Consider the following 23,793-nt stretch of genomic DNA (forward strand, 5'->3'; position numbering starts at 1 on the left):
TATATATATATATATATATTTCTCCGCCGAAATCACTTTTAAACCCATTTCCACCTTTTTTTCCCTTCTCTTCCTCTTACTTTTTTTTCACGTTTTTTTACGTTTTTCTCCTTTTCGCCTCTTTTCTGGGCGTATTATTCTTCTTTTTCTTCTTTTTTTTCGTCTAATGCATACCCCATCAGTGCAGCAATGCTTATTCAATACCGCCAGCAGATGGAGACACTGGGGGATAATTTTCTAAGGATTTATACAGATTTTTCCTGTCTGAATTTGTCGCACAGAAAGTTGCAGGCCAAATATGTGTGACATTTCTGCGACTTTAGCTTCTAGAGCATTTTTACAACATTATACATAGGTGCTGAATACATAAAAAGCGACTGTTCAGCGACAGACAAGTCGCATCGGCTGAAAGTAGGCCAGAATGTCAGTCCATGTTGGAGCAGGTTTAGATACAGTCTAAAGTATAGATCTCAAAGTCTGTGCACAGAATTTAGCAAGGGCCTCGCACCTTCTGATGCATCAGGTAGGTGCACAATAGCATAGCCTAACCCTCTGTACTTTGGTCTATATTGATGCGGGACATAGACAACCAGCTGATGACCAATCCATTAGTGCAATGGATGGCTGGAAGCATTTGTCTTTGCCTTTGCAATACCACAGAAGCAATGCATGGTCAATGTACAGCAATGACACACCTGTGTGAACAGCCAGGAGACCCCCCCCCCCCCCCCCCCCCCCATGTTATGTTACATAGTTACATAGTTAGTACGGTCGAAAAAAGACATATGTCCATCAAGTTCAACCAGGGAATTAAGGGGTAGGGGTGTGGTGCGATATTGGGGAAGGGATGAGATTTTATATTTCTTCATAAGCATTAATCTTATTTTGTCAATTAGGAACATTCAGCACCCACCCGCTATCAAGGCAGCTGCCTATCATGTCATGCCCTACCTGCACAGGTGTGCTGGCTACTCAAATGATCCAATTAAGGAGGCCATTTAGTCAGCAGCAGCAGAAGTCCTGTGCCTGGACGCTCCAACAGCGGCCAGACACAAGCAGAAGCAGAAGCAGCAGAAGCAGCAGCAGCACCACCTTTTGTTTTTTGGCTGCAGCAGCAGCAAGGCCCACAGGGCTGGCTAGCTGGCTAGCCAGCAAGCAGGTAGCAATGAAAGTAGGAATCTTTCTTTTTAACCCTGTAAGGGGGTGGTGCACTGTACCCGAAGATACTGCCATATCGGGTCAATGCATAGGGCGACGGAAGCAAGCTTCGAAATCGGCCCCGTTCTCAAAAATCCATTTAATATATGGTCCCCAGATAGGGGACGTATCAGATATTAAACTGATAAGAACAGATACTACACTTGATCTTAGCCAAAAGGCCGAGAAGCGATAACCGTGAAAGGGGCGGGCCCAACAAGGTGCCCTTCATGGGCACTATCACTGCTTGCTGTCAGGGAGGCTGCCAGACAATTTTCCATGCACACTCTGGGCTGGGGGGCAGTCAACCACCAGTACACACAGCAGAACCTAAACCCATACCATTATTGCTAAGCAGCAAGACAGGGGCCCATTGCACTCCCACGGGGCCTTTTTAAATGCAATCCATAACCCGGATTTGCCAGGAACCCTTCTTACTCCTCCTACTTGCATGTGACACTGGGCTTAGGATCTGCATAGGAAACACACACACAAGCACACACCTACCTTTGTTGCCTGCAGATGCCTCCTTGGCTGTCCCCAAACGGTATCAAACCAACACCCACGGGAAGTAAGCATAGAGGACATGCCTGCACCCCATTGGACTTACCTGTGTGGGTTAAACCCGGGTTATTTGACAACCTATGGCGGTGATGGTTCTGCTCAGGCAGAGCAGTGCTGATGCTCCTCATAAAGCTGTCGCTGCTGTGAAGGTTCTAGGTGACATCACAAATCCCTATGGTTACATACACAACAAAGCTGGGTTGTTGTTGTTTACACTCTGCAAGGCCTGTGGAAGTGAGTGACATCATAGCACTGTAGTTCTGAGGGTTCTAGATGGATGCAACAATCTCCTGTTGCTTCTATGAAGGCCATAATAGACGACATCACCAAACAGCTCCATAGTCACATACACAGCAAAGGAGAGATGTTGTTTACACCTAGTGATGTCAGTGGTATTGAGTGACATCACAGCACAGTGCTAAGGCTCCTGGGCCTGGACACAGCAGCGGCTGCAATATCTCAACGGAGAATACGTTTATATATATGTGTGTGTGTGCGCGTATATATATATATATATATATATATATATATATATATATATATATATTTCTCCGCCGAAATCACTTTTAAACCCATTTCCACCTTTTTTTCCCTTCTCTTCCTCTTACTTTTTTTTCACGTTTTTTTACGTTTTTCTCCTTTTCGCCTCTTTTCTGGGCGTATTATTCTTCTTTTTCTTCTTTTTTTTCGTCTAATGCATACCCCATCAGTGCAGCAATGCTTATTCAATACCGCCAGCAGATGGAGACACTGGGGGATAATTTTCTAAGGATTTATACTGATTTTTCCTGTCTGAATTTGTCGCACAGAAAGTTGCAGGCCAAATATGTGTGACATTTCTGCGACTTTAGCTTCTAGAGCATTTTTACAACATTATACATAGGTGCTGAATACATAAAAAGCGACTGTTCAGCGACAGACAAGTCGCATCGGCTGAAAGTAGGCCAGAATGTCAGTCCATGTTGGAGCAGGTTTAGATACAGTCTAAAGTATAGATCTCAAAGTCTGTGCACAGAATTTAGCAAGGGCCTCGCACCTTCTGATGCATCAGGTAGGTGCACAATAGCATAGCCTAACCCTCTGTACTTTGGTCTATATTGATGCGGGACATAGACAACCAGCTGATGACCAATCCATTAGTGCAATGGATGGCTGGAAGCATTTGTCTTTGCCTTTGCAATACCACAGAAGCAATGCATGGTCAATGTACAGCAATGACACACCTGTGTGAACAGCCAGGAGACCCCCCCCCCCCCCCATGTTATGTTACATAGTTACATAGTTAGTACGGTCGAAAAAAGACATATGTCCATCAAGTTCAACCAGGGAATTAAGGGGTAGGGGTGTGGCGCGATATTGGGGAAGGGATGAGATTTTATATTTCTTCATAAGCATTAATCTTATTTTGTCAATTAGGAACATTCAGCACCCACCCGCTATCAAGGCAGCTGCCTATCATGTCATGCCCTACCTGCACAGGTGTGCTGGCTACTCAAATGATCCAATTAAGGAGGCCATTTAGTCAGCAGCAGCAGAAGTCCTGTGCCTGGACGCTCCAACAGCGGCCAGACACAAGCAGAAGCAGAAGCAGCAGAAGCAGCAGAAGCAGCAGCAGCACCACCTTTTGTTTTTTGGCTGCAGCAGCAGCAAGGCCCACAGGGCTGGCTAGCTGGCTAGCCAGCAAGCAGGTAGCAATGAAAGTAGGAATCTTTCTTTTTAACCCTGTAAGGGGGTGGTGCACTGTACCCGAAGATACTGCCATATCGGGTCAATGCATAGGGCGACGGAAGCAAGCTTCGAAATCGGCCCCCGTTCTCAAAAATCCATTTAATATATGGTCCCCAGATAGGGGACGTATCAGATATTAAACTGATAAGAACAGATACTACACTTGATCTTAGCCAAAAGGCCGAGAAGCGATAACCGTGAAAGGGGCGGGCCCAACAAGGTGCCCTTCATGGGCACTATCACTGCTTGCTGTCAGGGAGGCTGCCAGACAATTTTCCATGCACACTCTGGGCTGGGGGGCAGTCAACCACCAGTACACACAGCAGAACCTAAACCCATACCATTATTGCTAAGCAGCAAGACAGGGGCCCATTGCACTCCCACGGGGCCTTTTTAAATGCAATCCATAACCCGGATTTGCCAGGAACCCTTCTTACTCCTCCTACTTGCATGTGACACTGGGCTTAGGATCTGCATAGGAAACACACACACAAGCACACACCTACCTTTGTTGCCTGCAGATGCCTCCTTGGCTGTCCCCAAACGGTATCAAACCAACACCCACGGGAAGCTGTAAGCATAGAGGACATGCCTGCACCCCATTGGACTTACCTGTGTGGGTTAAACCCGGGTTATTTGACAACCTATGGCGGTGATGGTTCTGCTCAGGCAGAGCAGTGCTGATGCTCCTCATAAAGCTGTCGCTGCTGTGAAGGTTCTAGGTGACATCACAAATCCCTATGGTTACATACACAACAAAGCTGGGTTGTTGTTGTTTACACTCTGCAAGGCCTGTGGAAGTGAGTGACATCATAGCACTGTAGTTCTGAGGGTTCTAGATGGATGCAACAATCTCCTGTTGCTTCTATGAAGGCCATAATAGACGACATCACCAAACAGCTCCATAGTCACATACACAGCAAAGGAGAGATGTTGTTTACACCTAGTGATGTCAGTGGTATTGAGTGACATCACAGCACAGTGCTAAGGCTCCTGGGCCTGGACACAGCAGCGGCTGCAATATCTCAACGGAGAATACGTTTATATATATGTGTGTGTGTGCGCGTATATATATATATATATATATATATATATATATATATATATATATTTCTCCGCCGAAATCACTTTTAAACCCATTTCCACCTTTTTTTCCCTTCTCTTCCTCTTACTTTTTTTTCACGTTTTTTTTACGTTTTTCTCCTTTTCGCCTCTTTTCTGGGCGTATTATTCTTCTTTTTCTTCTTTTTTTTCGTCTAATGCATACCCCATCAGTGCAGCAATGCTTATTCAATACCGCCAGCAGATGGAGACACTGGGGGATAATTTTTCTAAGGATTTATACAGATTTTTCCTGTCTGAATTTGTCGCACAGAAAGTTGCAGGCCAAATATGTGTGACATTTCTGCGACTTTAGCTTCTAGAGCATTTTTACAACATTATACATAGGTGCTGAATACATAAAAAGCGACTGTTCAGCGACAGACAAGTCGCATCGGCTGAAAGTAGGCCAGAATGTCAGTCCATGTTGGAGCAGGTTTAGATACAGTCTAAAGTATAGATCTCAAAGTCTGTGCACAGAATTTAGCAAGGGCCTCGCACCTTCTGATGCATCAGGTAGGTGCACAATAGCATAGCCTAATTCTCTGTACTTTGGTCTATATTGATGCGGGACATAGACAGCCAGCTGATGACCAATCCATTAGTGCAATGGATGGCTGGAAGCATTTGTCTTTGCCTTTGCAATACCACAGAAGCAATGCATGGTCAATGTACAGCAATGACACACCTGTGTGAACAGCCAGGAGACCCCCCCCCCCCCCCCATGTTATGTTACATAGTTACATAGTTAGTACGGTCGAAAAAAGACATATGTCCCATCAAGTTCAACCAGGGAATTAAGGGGTAGGGGTGTGGCGCGATATTGGGGAAGGGATGAGATTTTATATTTCTTCATAAGCATTAATCTTATTTTGTCAATTAGGAACATTCAGCACCCACCCGCTATCAAGGCAGCTGCCTATCATGTCATGCCCTACCTGCACAGGTGTGCTGGCTACTCAAATGATCCAATTAAGGAGGCCATTTAGTCAGCAGCAGCAGAAGTCCTGTGCCTGGACGCTCCAACAGTGGCCAGACACAAGCAGAAGCAGAAGCAGCAGAAGCACCACCTTTTGTTTTTTGGCTGCAGCAGCAGCAAGGCCCACAGGGCTGGCTAGCCAGCAAGCAGGTAGCAATGAAAGTAGGAATCTTTCTTTTTAACCCTGTAAGGGGGTGGTGCACTGTACCCGAAGATACTGCCATATCGGGTCAATGCATAGGGCGACGGAAGCAAGCTTCGAAATCGGCCCCCGTTCTCAAAAATCCATTTAATATATGGTCCCCAGATAGGGGACGTATCAGATATTAAACTGATAAGAACAGATACTACACTTGATCTTAGCCAAAAGGCCGAGAAGCGATAACCGTGAAAGGGGCGGGCCCAACAAGGTGCCCTTCATGGGCACTATCACTGCTTGCTGTCAGGGAGGCTGCCAGACAATTTTCCATGCACACTCTGGGCTGGGGGGCAGTCAACCACCAGTACACACAGCAGAACCTAAACCCATACCATTATTGCTAAGCAGCAAGACAGGGGCCCATTGCACTCCCACGGGGCCTTTTTAAATGCAATCCATAACCCGGATTTGCCAGGAACCCTTCTTACTCCTCCTACTTGCATGTGACACTGGGCTTAGGATCTGCATAGGAAACACACACACAAGCACACACCTACCTTTGTTGCCTGCAGATGCCTCCTTGGCTGTCCCCAAACGGTATCAAACCAACACCCACGGGAAGCTGTAAGCATAGAGGACATGCCTGCACCCCATTGGACTTACCTGTGTGGGTTAAACCCGGGTTATTTGACAACCTATGGCGGTGATGGTTCTGCTCAGGCAGGGCAGTGCTGATGCTCCTCATAAAGCTGTCGCTGCTGTGAAGGTTCTAGGTGACATCACAAATCCCTATGGTTACATACACAACAAAGCTGGGTTGTTGTTGTTTACACTCTGCAAGGCCTGTGGAAGTGAGTGACATCATAGCACTGTAGTTCTGAGGGTTCTAGATGGATGCAACAATCTCCTGTTGCTTCTATGAAGGCCATAATAGACGACATCACCAAACAGCTCCATAGTCACATACACAGCAAAGGAGAGATGTTGTTTACACCTAGTGATGTCAGTGGTATTGAGTGACATCACAGCACAGTGCTAAGGCTCCTGGGCCTGGACACAGCAGCGGCTGCAATATCTCAACGGAGAATACGTTTATATATATGTGTGTGTGTGCGCGTATATATATATATATATATATATATATATTTCTCCGCCGAAATCACTTTTAAACCCATTTCCACCTTTTTTTCCCTTCTCTTCCTCTTACTTTTTTTTCACGTTTTTTTACGTTTTTCTCCTTTTCGCCTCTTTTCTGGGCGTATTATTCTTCTTTTTCTTCTTTTTTTTCGTCTAATGCATACCCCATCAGTGCAGCAATGCTTATTCAATACCGCCAGCAGATGGAGACACTGGGGGATAATTTTCTAAGGATTTATACTGATTTTTCCTGTCTGAATTTGTCGCACAGAAAGTTGCAGGCCAAATATGTGTGACATTTCTGCGACTTTAGCTTCTAGAGCATTTTTACAACATTATACATAGGTGCTGAATACATAAAAAGCGACTGTTCAGCGACAGACAAGTCGCATCGGCTGAAAGTAGGCCAGAATGTCAGTCCATGTTGGAGCAGGTTTAGATACAGTCTAAAGTATAGATCTCAAAGTCTGTGCACAGAATTTAGCAAGGGCCTCGCACCTTCTGATGCATCAGGTAGGTGCACAATAGCATAGCCTAACCCTCTGTACTTTGGTCTATATTGATGCGGGACATAGACAACCAGCTGATGACCAATCCATTAGTGCAATGGATGGCTGGAAGCATTTGTCTTTGCCTTTGCAATACCACAGAAGCAATGCATGGTCAATGTACAGCAATGACACACCTGTGTGAACAGCCAGGAGACCCCCCCCCCCCCCATGTTATGTTACATAGTTACATAGTTAGTACGGTCGAAAAAAGACATATGTCCATCAAGTTCAACCAGGGAATTAAGGGGTAGGGGTGTGGCGCGATATTGGGGAAGGGATGAGATTTTATATTTCTTCATAAGCATTAATCTTATTTTGTCAATTAGGAACATTCAGCACCCACCCGCTATCAAGGCAGCTGCCTATCATGTCATGCCCTACCTGCACAGGTGTGCTGGCTACTCAAATGATCCAATTAAGGAGGCCATTTAGTCAGCAGCAGCAGAAGTCCTGTGCCTGGACGCTCCAACAGCGGCCAGACACAAGCAGAAGCAGAAGCAGCAGAAGCAGCAGAAGCAGCAGCAGCACCACCTTTTGTTTTTTGGCTGCAGCAGCAGCAAGGCCCACAGGGCTGGCTAGCTGGCTAGCCAGCAAGCAGGTAGCAATGAAAGTAGGAATCTTTCTTTTTAACCCTGTAAGGGGGTGGTGCACTGTACCCGAAGATACTGCCATATCGGGTCAATGCATAGGGCGACGGAAGCAAGCTTCGAAATCGGCCCCCGTTCTCAAAAATCCATTTAATATATGGTCCCCAGATAGGGGACGTATCAGATATTAAACTGATAAGAACAGATACTACACTTGATCTTAGCCAAAAGGCCGAGAAGCGATAACCGTGAAAGGGGCGGGCCCAACAAGGTGCCCTTCATGGGCACTATCACTGCTTGCTGTCAGGGAGGCTGCCAGACAATTTTCCATGCACACTCTGGGCTGGGGGGCAGTCAACCACCAGTACACACAGCAGAACCTAAACCCATACCATTATTGCTAAGCAGCAAGACAGGGGCCCATTGCACTCCCACGGGGCCTTTTTAAATGCAATCCATAACCCGGATTTGCCAGGAACCCTTCTTACTCCTCCTACTTGCATGTGACACTGGGCTTAGGATCTGCATAGGAAACACACACACAAGCACACACCTACCTTTGTTGCCTGCAGATGCCTCCTTGGCTGTCCCCAAACGGTATCAAACCAACACCCACGGGAAGCTGTAAGCATAGAGGACATGCCTGCACCCCATTGGACTTACCTGTGTGGGTTAAACCCGGGTTATTTGACAACCTATGGCGGTGATGGTTCTGCTCAGGCAGAGCAGTGCTGATGCTCCTCATAAAGCTGTCGCTGCTGTGAAGGTTCTAGGTGACATCACAAATCCCTATGGTTACATACACAACAAAGCTGGGTTGTTGTTGTTTACACTCTGCAAGGCCTGTGGAAGTGAGTGACATCATAGCACTGTAGTTCTGAGGGTTCTAGATGGATGCAACAATCTCCTGTTGCTTCTATGAAGGCCATAATAGACGACATCACCAAACAGCTCCATAGTCACATACACAGCAAAGGAGAGATGTTGTTTACACCTAGTGATGTCAGTGGTATTGAGTGACATCACAGCACAGTGCTAAGGCTCCTGGGCCTGGACACAGCAGCGGCTGCAATATCTCAACGGAGAATACGTTTATATATATGTGTGTGTGTGCGCGTATATATATATATATATATATATATATATATATATATATTTCTCCGCCGAAATCACTTTTAAACCCATTTCCACCTTTTTTTCCCTTCTCTTCCTCTTACTTTTTTTTCACGTTTTTTTTACGTTTTTCTCCTTTTCGCCTCTTTTCTGGGCGTATTATTCTTCTTTTTCTTCTTTTTTTTCGTCTAATGCATACCCCATCAGTGCAGCAATGCTTATTCAATACCGCCAGCAGATGGAGACACTGGGGGATAATTTTCTAAGGATTTATACTGATTTTTCCTGTCTGAATTTGTCGCACAGAAAGTTGCAGGCCAAATATGTGTGACATTTCTGCGACTTTAGCTTCTAGAGCATTTTTACAACATTATACATAGGTGCTGAATACATAAAAAGCAACTGTTCAGCGACAGACAAGTCACATCGGCTGAAAGTAGGCCAGAATGTCAGTCCATGTTGGAGCAGGTTTAGATACAGTCTAAAGTATAGATCTCAAAGTCTGTGCACAGAATTTAGCAAGGGCCTCGCACGTTCTGATGCATCAGGTAGGTGCACAATAGCATAGCCTAACCCTCTGTACTTTGGTCTATATTGATGCGGGACATAGACAGCCAGCTGATGACCAATCCATTAGTGCAATGGATGGCTGGAAGCATTTGTCTTTGCCTTTGCAATACCACAGAAGCAATGCATGGTCAATGTACAGCAATGACACACCTGTGTGAACAGCCAGGAGACCCCCCCCCCCCCCCCCCATGTTATGTTACATAGTTACATAGTTAGTACGGTCGAAAAAAGACATATGTCCATCAAGTTCAACCAGGGAATTAAGGGGTAGGGGTGTGGCGCGATATTGGGGAAGGGATGAGATTTTATATTTCTTCATAAGCATTAATCTTATTTTGTCAATTAGGAACATTCAGCACCCACCCGCTATCAAGGCAGCTGCCTATCATGTCATGCCCTACCTGCACAGGTGTGCTGGCTACTCAAATGATCCAATTAAGGAGGCCATTTAGTCAGCAGCAGCAGAAGTCCTGTGCCTGGACGCTCCAACAGCGGCCAGACACAAGCAGAAGCAGAAGCAGCAGAAGCAGCAGCAGCACCACCTTTTGTTTTTTGGCTGCAGCAGCAGCAAGGCCCACAGGGCTGGCTAGCTGGCTAGCCAGCAAGCAGGTAGCAATGAAAGTAGGAATCTTTCTTTTTAACCCTGTAAGGGGGTGGTGCACTGTACCCGAAGATACTGCCATATCGGGTCAATGCATAGGGCGACGGAAGCAAGCTTCGAAATCGGCCCCCGTTCTCAAAAATCCATTTAATATATGGTCCCCAGATAGGGGACGTATCAGATATTAAACTGATAAGAACAGATACTACACTTGATCTTAGCCAAAAGGCCGAGAAGCGATAACCGTGAAAGGGGCGGGCCCAACAAGGTGCCCTTCATGGGCACTATCACTGCTTGCTGTCAGGGAGGCTGCCAGACAATTTTCCATGCACACTCTGGGCTGGGGGGCAGTCAACCACCAGTACACACAGCAGAACCTAAACCCATACCATTATTGCTAAGCAGCAAGACAGGGGCCCATTGCACTCCCACGGGGCCTTTTTAAATGCAATCCATAACCCGGATTTGCCAGGAACCCTTCTTACTCCTCCTACTTGCATGTGACACTGGGCTTAGGATCTGCATAGGAAACACACACACAAGCACACACCTACCTTTGTTGCCTGCAGATGCCTCCTTGGCTGTCCCCAAACGGTATCAAACCAACACCCACGGGAAGCTGTAAGCATAGAGGACATGCCTGCACCCCATTGGACTTACCTGTGTGGGTTAAACCCGGGTTATTTGACAACCTATGGCGGTGATGGTTCTGCTCAGGCAGAGCAGTGCTGATGCTCCTCATAAAGCTGTCGCTGCTGTGAAGGTTCTAGGTGACATCACAAATCCCTATGGTTACATACACAACAAAGCTGGGTTGTTGTTGTTTACACTCTGCAAGGCCTGTGGAAGTGAGTGACATCATAGCACTGTAGTTCTGAGGGTTCTAGATGGATGCAACAATCTCCTGTTGCTTCTATGAAGGCCATAATAGACGACATCACCAAACAGCTCCATAGTCACATACACAGCAAAGGAGAGATGTTGTTTACACCTAGTGATGTCAGTGGTATTGAGTGACATCACAGCACAGTGCTAAGGCTCCTGGGCCTGGACACAGCAGCGGCTGCAATATCTCAACGGAGAATACGTTTATATATATGTGTGTGTGTGCGCGTATATATATATATATATATATATATATATATATATATATATATTTCTCCGCCGAAATCACTTTTAAACCCATTTCCACCTTTTTTTCCCTTCTCTTCCTCTTACTTTTTTTTCACGTTTTTTTTACGTTTTTCTCCTTTTCGCCTCTTTTCTGGGCGTATTATTCTTCTTTTTCTTCTTTTTTTTCGTCTAATGCATACCCCATCAGTGCAGCAATGCTTATTCAATACCGCCAGCAGATGGAGACACTGGGGGATAATTTTCTAAGGATTTATACTGATTTTTCCTGTCTGAATTTGTCGCACAGAAAGTTGCAGGCCAAATATGTGTGACATTTCTGCGACTTTAGCTTCTAGAGCATTTTTACAACATTATACATAGGTGCTGAATACATAAAAAGCGACTGTTCAGCGACAGACAAGTCGCATCGGCTGAAAGTAGGCCAGAATGTCAGTCCATGTTGGAGCAGGTTTAGATACAGTCTAAAGTATAGATCTCAAAGTCTGTGCACAGAATTTAGCAAGGGCCTCGCACCTTCTGATGCATCAGGTAGGTGCACAATAGCATAGCCTAACCCTCTGTACTTTGGTCTATATTGATGCGGGACATAGACAGCCAGCTGATGACCAATCCATTAGTGCAATGGATGGCTGGAAGCATTTGTCTTTGCCTTTGCAATACCACAGAAGCAATGCATGGTCAATGTACAGCAATGACACACCTGTGTGAACAGCCAGGAGACCCCCCCCCCCCCCCCATGTTATGTTACATAGTTACATAGTTAGTACGGTCGAAAAAAGACATATGTCCATCAAGTTCAACCAGGGAATTAAGGGGTAGGGGTGTGGCGCGATATTGGGGAAGGGATGAGATTTTATATTTCTTCATAAGCATTAATCTTATTTTGTCAATTAGGAACATTCAGCACCCACCCGCTATCAAGGCAGCTGCCTATCATGTCATGCCCTACCTGCACAGGTGTGCTGGCTACTCAAATGATCCAATTAAGGAGGCCATTTAGTCAGCAGCAGCAGAAGTCCTGTGCCTGGACGCTCCAACAGCGGCCAGACACAAGCAGAAGCAGAAGCAGCAGAAGCAGCAGCAGCACCACCTTTTGTTTTTTGGCTGCAGCAGCAGCAAGGCCCACAGGGCTGGCTAGCTGGCTAGCCAGCAAGCAGGTAGCAATGAAAGTAGGAATCTTTCTTTTTAACCCTGTAAGGGGGTGGTGCACTGTACCCGAAGATACTGCCATATCGGGTCAATGCATAGGGCGACGGAAGCAAGCTTCGAAATCGGCCCCCGTTCTCAAAAATCCATTTAATATATGGTCCCCAGATAGGGGACGTATCAGATATTAAACTGATAAGAACAGATACTACACTTGATCTTAGCCAAAAGGCCGAGAAGCGATAACCGTGAAAGGGGCGGGCCCAACAAGGTGCCCTTCATGGGCACTATCACTGCTTGCTGTCAGGGAGGCTGCCAGACAATTTTCCATGCACACTCTGGGCTGGGGGGCAGTCAACCACCAGTACACACAGCAGAACCTAAACCCATACCATTATTGCTAAGCAGCAAGACAGGGGCCCATTGCACTCCCACGGGGCCTTTTTAAATGCAATCCATAACCCGGATTTGCCAGGAACCCTTCTTACTCCTCCTACTTGCATGTGACACTGGGCTTAGGATCTGCATAGGAAACACACACACAAGCACACACCTACCTTTGTTGCCTGCAGATGCCTCCTTGGCTGTCCCCAAACGGTATCAAACCAACACCCACGGGAAGCTGTAAGCATAGAGGACATGCCTGCACCCCATTGGACTTACCTGTGTGGGTTAAACCCGGGTTATTTGACAACCTATGGCGGTGATGGTTCTGCTCAGGCAGAGCAGTGCTGATGCTCCTCATAAAGCTGTCGCTGCTGTGAAGGTTCTAGGTGACATCACAAATCCCTATGGTTACATACACAACAAAGCTGGGTTGTTGTTGTTTACACTCTGCAAGGCCTGTGGAAGTGAGTGACATCATAGCACTGTAGTTCTGAGGGTTCTAGATGGATGCAACAATCTCCTGTTGCTTCTATGAAGGCCATAATAGACGACATCACCAAACAGCTCCATAGTCACATACACAGCAAAGGAGAGATGTTGTTTACACCTAGTGATGTCAGTGGTATTGAGTGACATCACAGCACAGTGCTAAGGCTCCTGGGCCTGGACACAGCAGCGGCTGCAATATCTCAACGGAGAATACGTTTATATATGTGTGTGTGTGCGCGTATATATATATATATATATATATTTCTCCGCCGAAATCACTTTTAAACCCATTTCCACCTTTTTTTCCCTTCTCTTCCTCTTACTTTTTTTTCACGTTTTTTTACGTTTTTCTCCTTTTCGCCTCTTTTCTGGGCGTATTATTCTTCTTTTTCTTCTTTTTTTTCGTCTAATGCATACCCCATCAGTGCAGCAATGCTTATTCAATACCGCCAGCAGATGGAGACACTGGGGGATAATTTTCTAAGGATTTATACTGATTTTTCCTATCAAACCAACACCCACGGGAAGCTGTAAGCATAGAGGACATGCCTGCACCCCATTGGACTTACCTGTGTGGGTTAAACCCGGGTTATTTGACAACCTATGGCGGTGATGGTTCTGCTCAGGCAGAGCAGTGCTGATGCTCCTCATAAAGCTGTCGCTGCTGTGAAGGTTCTAGGTGACATCACAAATCCCTACAGCTCCATAGTCACATACACAGCAAAGGAGAGATGTTGTTTACACCTAGTGATGTCAGTGGTATTGAGTGACATCACAGCACAGTGCTAAGGCTCCTGGGCCTGGACACAGCAGCGGCTGCAATATCTCAACGGAGAATACGTTTATATATATGTGTGTGTGTGCGCGTATATATATATATATATATATATATATATATATATATATATTTCTCCGCCGAAATCACTTTTAAACCCATTTCCACCTTTTTTTCCCTTCTCTTCCTCTTACTTTTTTTTCACGTTTTTTTACGTTTTTCTCCTTTTCGCCTCTTTTCTGGGCGTATTATTCTTCTTTTTCTTCTTTTTTTTCGTCTAATGCATACCCCATCAGTGCAGCAATGCTTATTCAATACCGCCAGCAGATGGAGACACTGGGGGATAATTTTCTAAGGATTTATACAGATTTTTCCTGTCTGAATTTGTCGCACAGAAAGTTGCAGGCCAAATATGTGTGACATTTCTGCGACTTTAGCTTCTAGAGCATTTTTACAACATTATACATAGGTGCTGAATACATAAAAAGCGACTGTTCAGCGACAGACAAGTCGCATCGGCTGAAAGTAGGCCAGAATGTCAGTCCATGTTGGAGCAGGTTTAGATACAGTCTAAAGTATAGATCTCAAAGTCTGTGCACAGAATTTAGCAAGGGCCTCGCACCTTCTGATGCATCAGGTAGGTGCACAATAGCATAGCCTAACCCTCTGTACTTTGGTCTATATTGATGCGGGACATAGACAGCCAGCTGATGACCAATCCATTAGTGCAATGGATGGCTGGAAGCATTTGTCTTTGCCTTTGCAATACCACAGAAGCAATGCATGGTCAATGTACAGCAATGACACACCTGTGTGAACAGCCAGGAGACCCCCCCCCCCCCCCCATGTTATGTTACATAGTTACATAGTTAGTACGGTCGAAAAAAGACATATGTCCATCAAGTTCAACCAGGGAATTAAGGGGTAGGGGTGTGGCGCGATATTGGGGAAGGGATGAGATTTTATATTTCTTCATAAGCATTAATCTTATTTTGTCAATTAGGAACATTCAGCACCCACCCGCTATCAAGGCAGCTGCCTATCATGTCATGCCCTACCTGCACAGGTGTGCTGGCTACTCAAATGATCCAATTAAGGAGGCCATTTAGTCAGCAGCAGCAGAAGTCCTGTGCCTGGACGCTCCAACAGTGGCCAGACACAAGCAGAAGCAGAAGCAGCAGAAGCACCACCTTTTGTTTTTTGGCTGCAGCAGCAGCAAGGCCCACAGGGCTGGCTAGCTGGCTAGCCAGCAAGCAGGTAGCAATGAAAGTAGGAATCTTTCTTTTTAACCCTGTAAGGGGGTGGTGCACTGTACCCGAAGATACTGCCATATCGGGTCAATGCATAGGGCGACGGAAGCAAGCTTCGAAATCGGCCCCCGTTCTCAAAAATCCATTTAATATATGGTCCCCAGATAGGGGACGTATCAGATATTAAACTGATAAGAACAGATACTACACTTGATCTTAGCCAAAAGGCCGAGAAGCGATAACCGTGAAAGGGGCGGGCCCAACAAGGTGCCCTTCATGGGCACTATCACTGCTTGCTGTCAGGGAGGCTGCCAGACAATTTTCCATGCACACTCTGGGCTGGGGGGCAGTCAACCACCAGTACACACAGCAGAACCTAAACCCATACCATTATTGCTAAGCAGCAAGACAGGGGCCCATTGCACTCCCACGGGGCCTTTTTAAATGCAATCCATAACCCGGATTTGCCAGGAACCCTTCTTACTCCTCCTACTTGCATGTGACACTGGGCTTAGGATCTGCATAGGAAACACACACACAAGCACACACCTACCTTTGTTGCCTGCAGATGCCTCCTTGGCTGTCCCCAAACGGTATCAAACCAACACCCACGGGAAGCTGTAAGCATAGAGGACATGCCTGCACCCCATTGGACTTACCTGTGTGGGTTAAACCCGGGTTATTTGACAACCTATGGCGGTGATGGTTCTGCTCAGGCAGAGCAGTGCTGATGCTCCTCATAAAGCTGTCGCTGCTGTGAAGGTTCTAGGTGACATCACAAATCCCTATGGTTACATACACAACAAAGCTGGGTTGTTGTTGTTTACACTCTGCAAGGCCTGTGGAAGTGAGTGACATCATAGCACTGTAGTTCTGAGGGTTCTAGATGGATGCAACAATCTCCTGTTGCTTCTATGAAGGCCATAATAGACGACATCACCAAACAGCTCCATAGTCACATACACAGCAAAGGAGAGATGTTGTTTACACCTAGTGATGTCAGTGGTATTGAGTGACATCACAGCACAGTGCTAAGGCTCCTGGGCCTGGACACAGCAGCGGCTGCAATATCTCAACGGAGAATACGTTTATATATATGTGTGTGTGTGCGCGTATATATATATATATATATATATATATATATATATATATATTTCTCCGCCGAAATCACTTTTAAACCCATTTCCACCTTTCTTTCCCTTCTCTTCCTCTTACTTTTTTTTCACGTTTTTTTAACGTTTTTCTCCTTTTCGCCTCTTTTCTGGGCGTATTATTCTTCTTTTTCTTCTTTTTTTTCGTCTAATGCATACCCCATCAGTGCAGCAATGCTTATTCAATACCGCCAGCAGATGGAGACACTGGGGGATAATTTTCTAAGGATTTATACTGATTTTTCCTGTCTGAATTTGTCGCACAGAAAGTTGCAGGCCAAATATGTGTGACATTTCTGCGACTTTAGCTTCTAGAGCATTTTTACAACATTATACATAGGTGCTGAATACATAAAAAGCAACTGTTCAGCGACAGACAAGTCACATCGGCTGAAAGTAGGCCAGAATGTCAGTCCATGTTGGAGCAGGTTTAGATACAGTCTAAAGTATAGATCTCAAAGTCTGTGCACAGAATTTAGCAAGGGCCTCGCACCTTCTGATGCATCAGGTAGGTGCACAATAGCATAGCCTAACCCTCTGTACTTTGGTCTATATTGATGCGGGACATAGACAGCCAGCTGATGACCAATCCATTAGTGCAATGGATGGCTGGAAGCATTTGTCTTTGCCTTTGCAATACCACAGAAGCAATGCATGGTCAATGTACAGCAATGACACACCTGTGTGAACAGCCAGGAGACCCCCCCCCCCCCCCCCCCATGTTATGTTACATAGTTACATAGTTAGTACGGTCGAAAAAAGACATATGTCCATCAAGTTCAACCAGGGAATTAAGGGGTAGGGGTGTGGCGCGATATTGGGGAAGGGATGAGATTTTATATTTCTTCATAAGCATTAATCTTATTTTGTCAATTAGGAACATTCAGCACCCACCCGCTATCAAGGCAGCTGCCTATCATGTCATGCCCTACCTGCACAGGTGTGCTGGCTACTCAAATGATCCAATTAAGGAGGCCATTTAGTCAGCAGCAGCAGAAGTCCTGTGCCTGGACGCTCCAACAGCGGCCAGACACAAGCAGAAGCAGAAGCAGCAGAAGCAGCAGCAGCAGCACCTTTTGTTTTTTGGCTGCAGCAGCAGCAAGGCCCACAGGGCTGGCTAGCTGGCTAGCCAGCAAGCAGGTAGCAATGAAAGTAGGAATCTTTCTTTTTAACCCTGTAAGGGGGTGGTGCACTGTACCCGAAGATACTGCCATATCGGGTCAATGCATAGGGCGACGGAAGCAAGCTTCGAAATCGGCCCCCGTTCTCAAAAATCCATTTAATATATGGTCCCCAGATAGGGGACGTATCAGATATTAAACTGATAAGAACAGATACTACACTTGATCTTAGCCAAAAGGCCGAGAAGCGATAACCGTGAAAGGGGCGGGCCCAACAAGGTGCCCTTCATGGGCACTATCACTGCTTGCTGTCAGGGAGGCTGCCAGACAATTTTCCATGCACACTCTGGGCTGGGGGGCAGTCAACCACCAGTACACACAGCAGAACCTAAACCCATACCATTATTGCTAAGCAGCAAGACAGGGGCCCATTGCACTCCCACGGGGCCTTTTTAAATGCAATCCATAACCCGGATTTGCCAGGAACCCTTCTTACTCCTCCTACTTGCATGTGACACTGGGCTTAGGATCTGCATAGGAAACACACACACAAGCACACACCTACCTTTGTTGCCTGCAGATGCCTCCTTGGCTGTCCCCAAACGGTATCAAACCAACACCCACGGGAAGCTGTAAGCATAGAGGACATGCCTGCACCCCATTGGACTTACCTGTGTGGGTTAAACCCGGGTTATTTGACAACCTATGGCGGTGATGGTTCTGCTCAGGCAGAGCAGTGCTGATGCTCCTCATAAAGCTGTCGCTGCTGTGAAGGTTCTAGGTGACATCACAAATCCCTATGGTTACATACACAACAAAGCTGGGTTGTTGTTGTTTACACTCTGCAAGGCCTGTGGAAGTGAGTGACATCATAGCACTGTAGTTCTGAGGGTTCTAGATGGATGCAACAATCTCCTGTTGCTTCTATGAAGGCCATAATAGACGACATCACCAAACAGCTCCATAGTCACATACACAGCAAAGGAGAGATGTTGTTTACACCTAGTGATGTCAGTGGTATTGAGTGACATCACAGCACAGTGCTAAGGCTCCTGGGCCTGGACACAGCAGCGGCTGCAATATCTCAACGGAGAATACGTTTATATATATGTGTGTGTGTGCGCGTATATATATATATATATATATATATATATATATATATATATATATATTTCTCCGCCGAAATCACTTTTAAACCCATTTCCACCTTTTTTTCCCTTCTCTTCCTCTTACTTTTTTTTCACGTTTTTTTTACGTTTTTCTCCTTTTCGCCTCTTTTCTGGGCGTATTATTCTTCTTTTTCTTCTTTTTTTTCGTCTAATGCATACCCCATCAGTGCAGCAATGCTTATTCAATACCGCCAGCAGATGGAGACACTGGGGGATAATTTTCTAAGGATTTATACTGATTTTTCCTGTCTGAATTTGTCGCACAGAAAGTTGCAGGCCAAATATGTGTGACATTTCTGCGACTTTAGCTTCTAGAGCATTTTTACAACATTATACATAGGTGCTGAATACATAAAAAGCGACTGTTCAGCGACAGACAAGTCGCATCGGCTGAAAGTAGGCCAGAATGTCAGTCCATGTTGGAGCAGGTTTAGATACAGTCTAAAGTATAGATCTCAAAGTCTGTGCACAGAATTTAGCAAGGGCCTCGCACCTTCTGATGCATCAGGTAGGTGCACAATAGCATAGCCTAACCCTCTGTACTTTGGTCTATATTGATGCGGGACATAGACAGCCAGCTGATGACCAATCCATTAGTGCAATGGATGGCTGGAAGCATTTGTCTTTGCCTTTGCAATACCACAGAAGCAATGCATGGTCAATGTACAGCAATGACACACCTGTGTGAACAGCCAGGAGACCCCCCCCCCCCCCCCATGTTATGTTACATAGTTACATAGTTAGTACGGTCGAAAAAAGACATATGTCCATCAAGTTCAACCAGGGAATTAAGGGGTAGGGGTGTGGCGCGATATTGGGGAAGGGATGAGATTTTATATTTCTTCATAAGCATTAATCTTATTTTGTCAATTAGGAACATTCAGCACCCACCCGCTATCAAGGCAGCTGCCTATCATGTCATGCCCTACCTGCACAGGTGTGCTGGCTACTCAAATGATCCAATTAAGGAGGCCATTTAGTCAGCAGCAGCAGAAGTCCTGTGCCTGGACGCTCCAACAGCGGCCAGACACAAGCAGAAGCAGAAGCAGCAGAAGCAGCAGCAGCACCACCTTTTGTTTTTTGGCTGCAGCAGCAGCAAGGCCCACAGGGCTGGCTAGCTGGCTAGCCAGCAAGCAGGTAGCAATGAAAGTAGGAATCTTTCTTTTTAACCCTGTAAGGGGGTGGTGCACTGTACCCGAAGATACTGCCATATCGGGTCAATGCATAGGGCGACGGAAGCAAGCTTCGAAATCGGCCCCCGTTCTCAAAAATCCATTTAATATATGGTCCCCAGATAGGGGACGTATCAGATATTAAACTGATAAGAACAGATACTACACTTGATCTTAGCCAAAAGGCCGAGAAGCGATAACCGTGAAAGGGGCGGGCCCAACAAGGTCCCCTTCATGGGCACTATCACTGCTTGCTGTCAGGGAGGCTGCCAGAAAATTTTTCATGCACACTCTGGGCTGGGGGGCAGTCAACCACAAGTACACACAGCAGAACCTAAACCCATACCATTATTGCTAAGCAGCAAGACAGGGGCCCATTGCACTCCCACGGGGCCTTTTTAAATGCAATCCATAACCCGGATTTGCCAGGAACCCTTCTTACTCCTCCTACTTGCATGTGACACTGGGCTTAGGATCTGCATAGGAAACACACACACAAGCACACACCTACCTTTGTTGCCTGCAGATGCCTCCTTGGCTGTCCCCAAACGGTATCAAACCAACACCCACGGGAAGCTGTAAGCATAGAGGACATGCCTGCACCCCATTGGACTTACCTGTGTGGGTTAAACCCGGGTTATTTGACAACCTATGGCGGTGATGGTTCTGCTCAGGCAGAGCAGTGCTGATGCTCCTCATAAAGCTGTCGCTGCTGTGAAGGTTCTAGGTGACATCACAAATCCCTATGGTTACATACACAACAAAGCTGGGTTGTTGTTGTTTACACTCTGCAAGGCCTGTGGAAGTGAGTGACATCATAGCACTGTAGTTCTGAGGGTTCTAGATGGATGCAACAATCTCCTGTTGCTTCTATGAAGGCCATAATAGACGACATCACCAAACAGCTCCATAGTCACATACACAGCAAAGGAGAGATGTTGTTTACACCTAGTGATGTCAGTGGTATTGAGTGACATCACAGCACAGTGCTAAGGCTCCTGGGCCTGGACACAGCAGCGGCTGCAATATCTCAACGGAGAATACGTTTATATATATGTGTGTGTGTGCGCGTATATATATATATATATATATATATATATATATATATATATATATATTTCTCCGCCGAAATCACTTTTAAACCCATTTCCACCTTTTTTTCCCTTCTCTTCCTCTTACTTTTTTTTCACGTTTTTTTTACGTTTTTCTCCTTTTCGCCTCTTTTCTGGGCGTATTATTCTTCTTTTTCTTCTTTTTTTTCGTCTAATGCATACCCCATCAGTGCAGCAATGCTTATTCAATACCGCCAGCAGATGGAGACACTGGGGGATAATTTTCTAAGGATTTATACTGATTTTTCCTGTCTGAATTTGTCGCACAGAAAGTTGCAGGCCAAATATGTGTGACATTTCTGCGACTTTAGCTTCTAGAGCATTTTTACAACATTATACATAGGTGCTGAATACATAAAAAGCGACTGTTCAGCGACAGACAAGTCGCATCGGCTGAAAGTAGGCCAGAATGTCAGTCCATGTTGGAGCAGGTTTAGATACAGTCTAAAGTATAGATCTCAAAGTCTGTGCACAGAATTTAGCAAGGGCCTCGCACCTTCTGATGCATCAGGTAGGTGCACAATAGCATAGCCTAACCCTCTGTACTTTGGTCTATATTGATGCGGGACATAGACAGCCAGCTGATGACCAATCCATTAGTGCAATGGATGGCTGGAAGCATTTGTCTTTGCCTTTGCAATACCACAGAAGCAATGCATGGTCAATGTACAGCAATGACACACCTGTGTGAACAGCCAGGAGACCCCCCCCCCCCCCCATGTTATGTTACATAGTTACATAGTTAGTACGGTCGAAAAAAGACATATGTCCATCAAGTTCAACCAGGGAATTAAGGGGTAGGGGTGTGGCGCGATATTGGGGAAGGGATGAGATTTTATATTTCTTCATAAGCATTAATCTTATTTTGTCAATTAGGAACATTCAGCACCCACCCGCTATCAAGGCAGCTGCCTATCATGTCATGCCCTACCTGCACAGGTGTGCTGGCTACTCAAATGATCCAATTAAGGAGGCCATTTAGTCAGCAGCAGCAGAAGTCCTGTGCCTGGACGCTCCAACAGCGGCCAGACACAAGCAGAAGCAGAAGCAGCAGAAGCAGCAGCAGCACCACCTTTTGTTTTTTGGCTGCAGCAGCAGCAAGGCCCACAGGGCTGGCTAGCTGGCTAGCCAGCAAGCAGGTAGCAATGAAAGTAGGAATCTTTCTTTTTAACCCTGTAAGGGGGTGGTGCACTGTACCCGAAGATACTGCCATATCGGGTCAATGCATAGGGCGACGGAAGCAAGCTTCGAAATCGGCCCCCGTTCTCAAAAATCCATTTAATATATGGTCCCCAGATAGGGGACGTATCAGATATTAAACTGATAAGAACAGATACTACACTTGATCTTAGCCAAAAGGCCGAGAAGCGATAACCGTGAAAGGGGCGGGCCCAACAAGGTGCCCTTCATGGGCACTATCACTGCTTGCTGTCAGGGAGGCTGCCAGACAATTTTCCATGCACACTCTGGGCTGGGGGGCAGTCAACCACCAGTACACACAGCAGAACCTAAACCCATACCATTATTGCTAAGCAGCAAGACAGGGGCCCATTGCACTCCCACGGGGCCTTTTTAAATGCAATCCATAACCCGGATTTGCCAGGAACCCTTCTTACTCCTCCTACTTGCATGTGACACTGGGCTTAGGATCTGCATAGGAAACACACACACAAGCACACACCTACCTTTGTTGCCTGCAGATGCCTCCTTGGCTGTCCCCAAACGGTATCAAACCAACACCCACGGGAAGCTGTAAGCATAGAGGACATGCCTGCACCCCATTGGACTTACCTGTGTGGGTTAAACCCGGGTTATTTGACAACCTATGGCGGTGATGGTTCTGCTCAGGCAGAGCAGTGCTGATGCTCCTCATAAAGCTGTCGCTGCTGTGAAGGTTCTAGGTGACATCACAAATCCCTATGGTTACATACACAACAAAGCTGGGTTGTTGTTGTTTACACTCTGCAAGGCCTGTGGAAGTGAGTGACATCATAGCACTGTAGTTCTGAGGGTTCTAGATGGATGCAACAATCTCCTGTTGCTTCTATGAAGGCCATAATAGACGACATCACCAAACAGCTCCATAGTCACATACACAGCAAAGGAGAGATGTTGTTTACACCTAGTGATGTCAGTGGTATTGAGTGACATCACAGCACAGTGCTAAGGCTCCTGGGCCTGGACACAGCAGCGGCTGCAATATCTCAACGGAGAATACGTTTATATATGTGTGTGTGTGCGCGTATATATATATATATATATATATTTCTCCGCCGAAATCACTTTTAAACCCATTTCCACCTTTTTTTCCCTTCTCTTCCTCTTACTTTTTTTTCACGTTTTTTTACGTTTTTCTCCTTTTCGCCTCTTTTCTGGGCGTATTATTCTTCTTTTTCTTCTTTTTTTTCGTCTAATGCATACCCCATCAGTGCAGCAATGCTTATTCAATACCGCCAGCAGATGGAGACACTGGGGGATAATTTTCTAAGGATTTATACTGATTTTTCCTGTCTGAATTTGTCGCACAGAAAGTTGCAGGCCAAATATGTGTGACATTTCTGCGACTTTAGCTTCTAGAGCATTTTTACAACATTATACATAGGTGCTGAATACATAAAAA

The 23,793-nt window shown here is 45.9% G+C and overlaps 10 non-coding genes across 10 annotated transcripts; all 10 read right to left on the bottom strand.

Moving 5' to 3' along the window:
* Nucleotides 1-1,201: 1,201 nt before the first annotated feature.
* LOC130329697 (U2 spliceosomal RNA) lies at nucleotides 1,202-1,391 on the bottom strand. Its single transcript, XR_008873217.1, has one exon. It is a non-coding gene; the product is annotated as a U2 spliceosomal RNA (small nuclear RNA).
* A 2,100-nt stretch (nucleotides 1,392-3,491) lies between these two features.
* Nucleotides 3,492-3,682, bottom strand: LOC130329751 (U2 spliceosomal RNA). The gene has a single exon (XR_008873251.1). It is a non-coding gene; the product is annotated as a U2 spliceosomal RNA (small nuclear RNA).
* A 2,079-nt stretch (nucleotides 3,683-5,761) lies between these two features.
* LOC130329752 (U2 spliceosomal RNA) lies at nucleotides 5,762-5,952 on the bottom strand. The gene has a single exon (XR_008873252.1). It is a non-coding gene; the product is annotated as a U2 spliceosomal RNA (small nuclear RNA).
* Nucleotides 5,953-8,036: 2,084 nt separating this feature from the next.
* LOC130329753 (U2 spliceosomal RNA) lies at nucleotides 8,037-8,227 on the bottom strand. Its single transcript, XR_008873253.1, has one exon. It is a non-coding gene; the product is annotated as a U2 spliceosomal RNA (small nuclear RNA).
* Nucleotides 8,228-10,317: 2,090 nt separating this feature from the next.
* On the bottom strand, nucleotides 10,318-10,508 carry LOC130329755 (U2 spliceosomal RNA). Its single transcript, XR_008873255.1, has one exon. It is a non-coding gene; the product is annotated as a U2 spliceosomal RNA (small nuclear RNA).
* Nucleotides 10,509-12,600: 2,092 nt separating this feature from the next.
* Nucleotides 12,601-12,791, bottom strand: LOC130329756 (U2 spliceosomal RNA). Its single transcript, XR_008873256.1, has one exon. It is a non-coding gene; the product is annotated as a U2 spliceosomal RNA (small nuclear RNA).
* A 2,706-nt stretch (nucleotides 12,792-15,497) lies between these two features.
* On the bottom strand, nucleotides 15,498-15,688 carry LOC130329758 (U2 spliceosomal RNA). Its single transcript, XR_008873257.1, has one exon. It is a non-coding gene; the product is annotated as a U2 spliceosomal RNA (small nuclear RNA).
* A 2,093-nt stretch (nucleotides 15,689-17,781) lies between these two features.
* LOC130329759 (U2 spliceosomal RNA) lies at nucleotides 17,782-17,972 on the bottom strand. The gene has a single exon (XR_008873258.1). It is a non-coding gene; the product is annotated as a U2 spliceosomal RNA (small nuclear RNA).
* A 2,096-nt stretch (nucleotides 17,973-20,068) lies between these two features.
* On the bottom strand, nucleotides 20,069-20,259 carry LOC130329760 (U2 spliceosomal RNA). Its single transcript, XR_008873259.1, has one exon. It is a non-coding gene; the product is annotated as a U2 spliceosomal RNA (small nuclear RNA).
* A 2,095-nt stretch (nucleotides 20,260-22,354) lies between these two features.
* Nucleotides 22,355-22,545, bottom strand: LOC130329761 (U2 spliceosomal RNA). The gene has a single exon (XR_008873260.1). It is a non-coding gene; the product is annotated as a U2 spliceosomal RNA (small nuclear RNA).
* Nucleotides 22,546-23,793: the final 1,248 nt, after the last annotated feature.

The sequence above is a fragment of the Hyla sarda genome, unplaced genomic scaffold (assembly GCF_029499605.1).
Source record: "Hyla sarda isolate aHylSar1 unplaced genomic scaffold, aHylSar1.hap1 scaffold_321, whole genome shotgun sequence".
NCBI lineage: Eukaryota > Metazoa > Chordata > Amphibia > Anura > Hylidae > Hyla > Hyla sarda.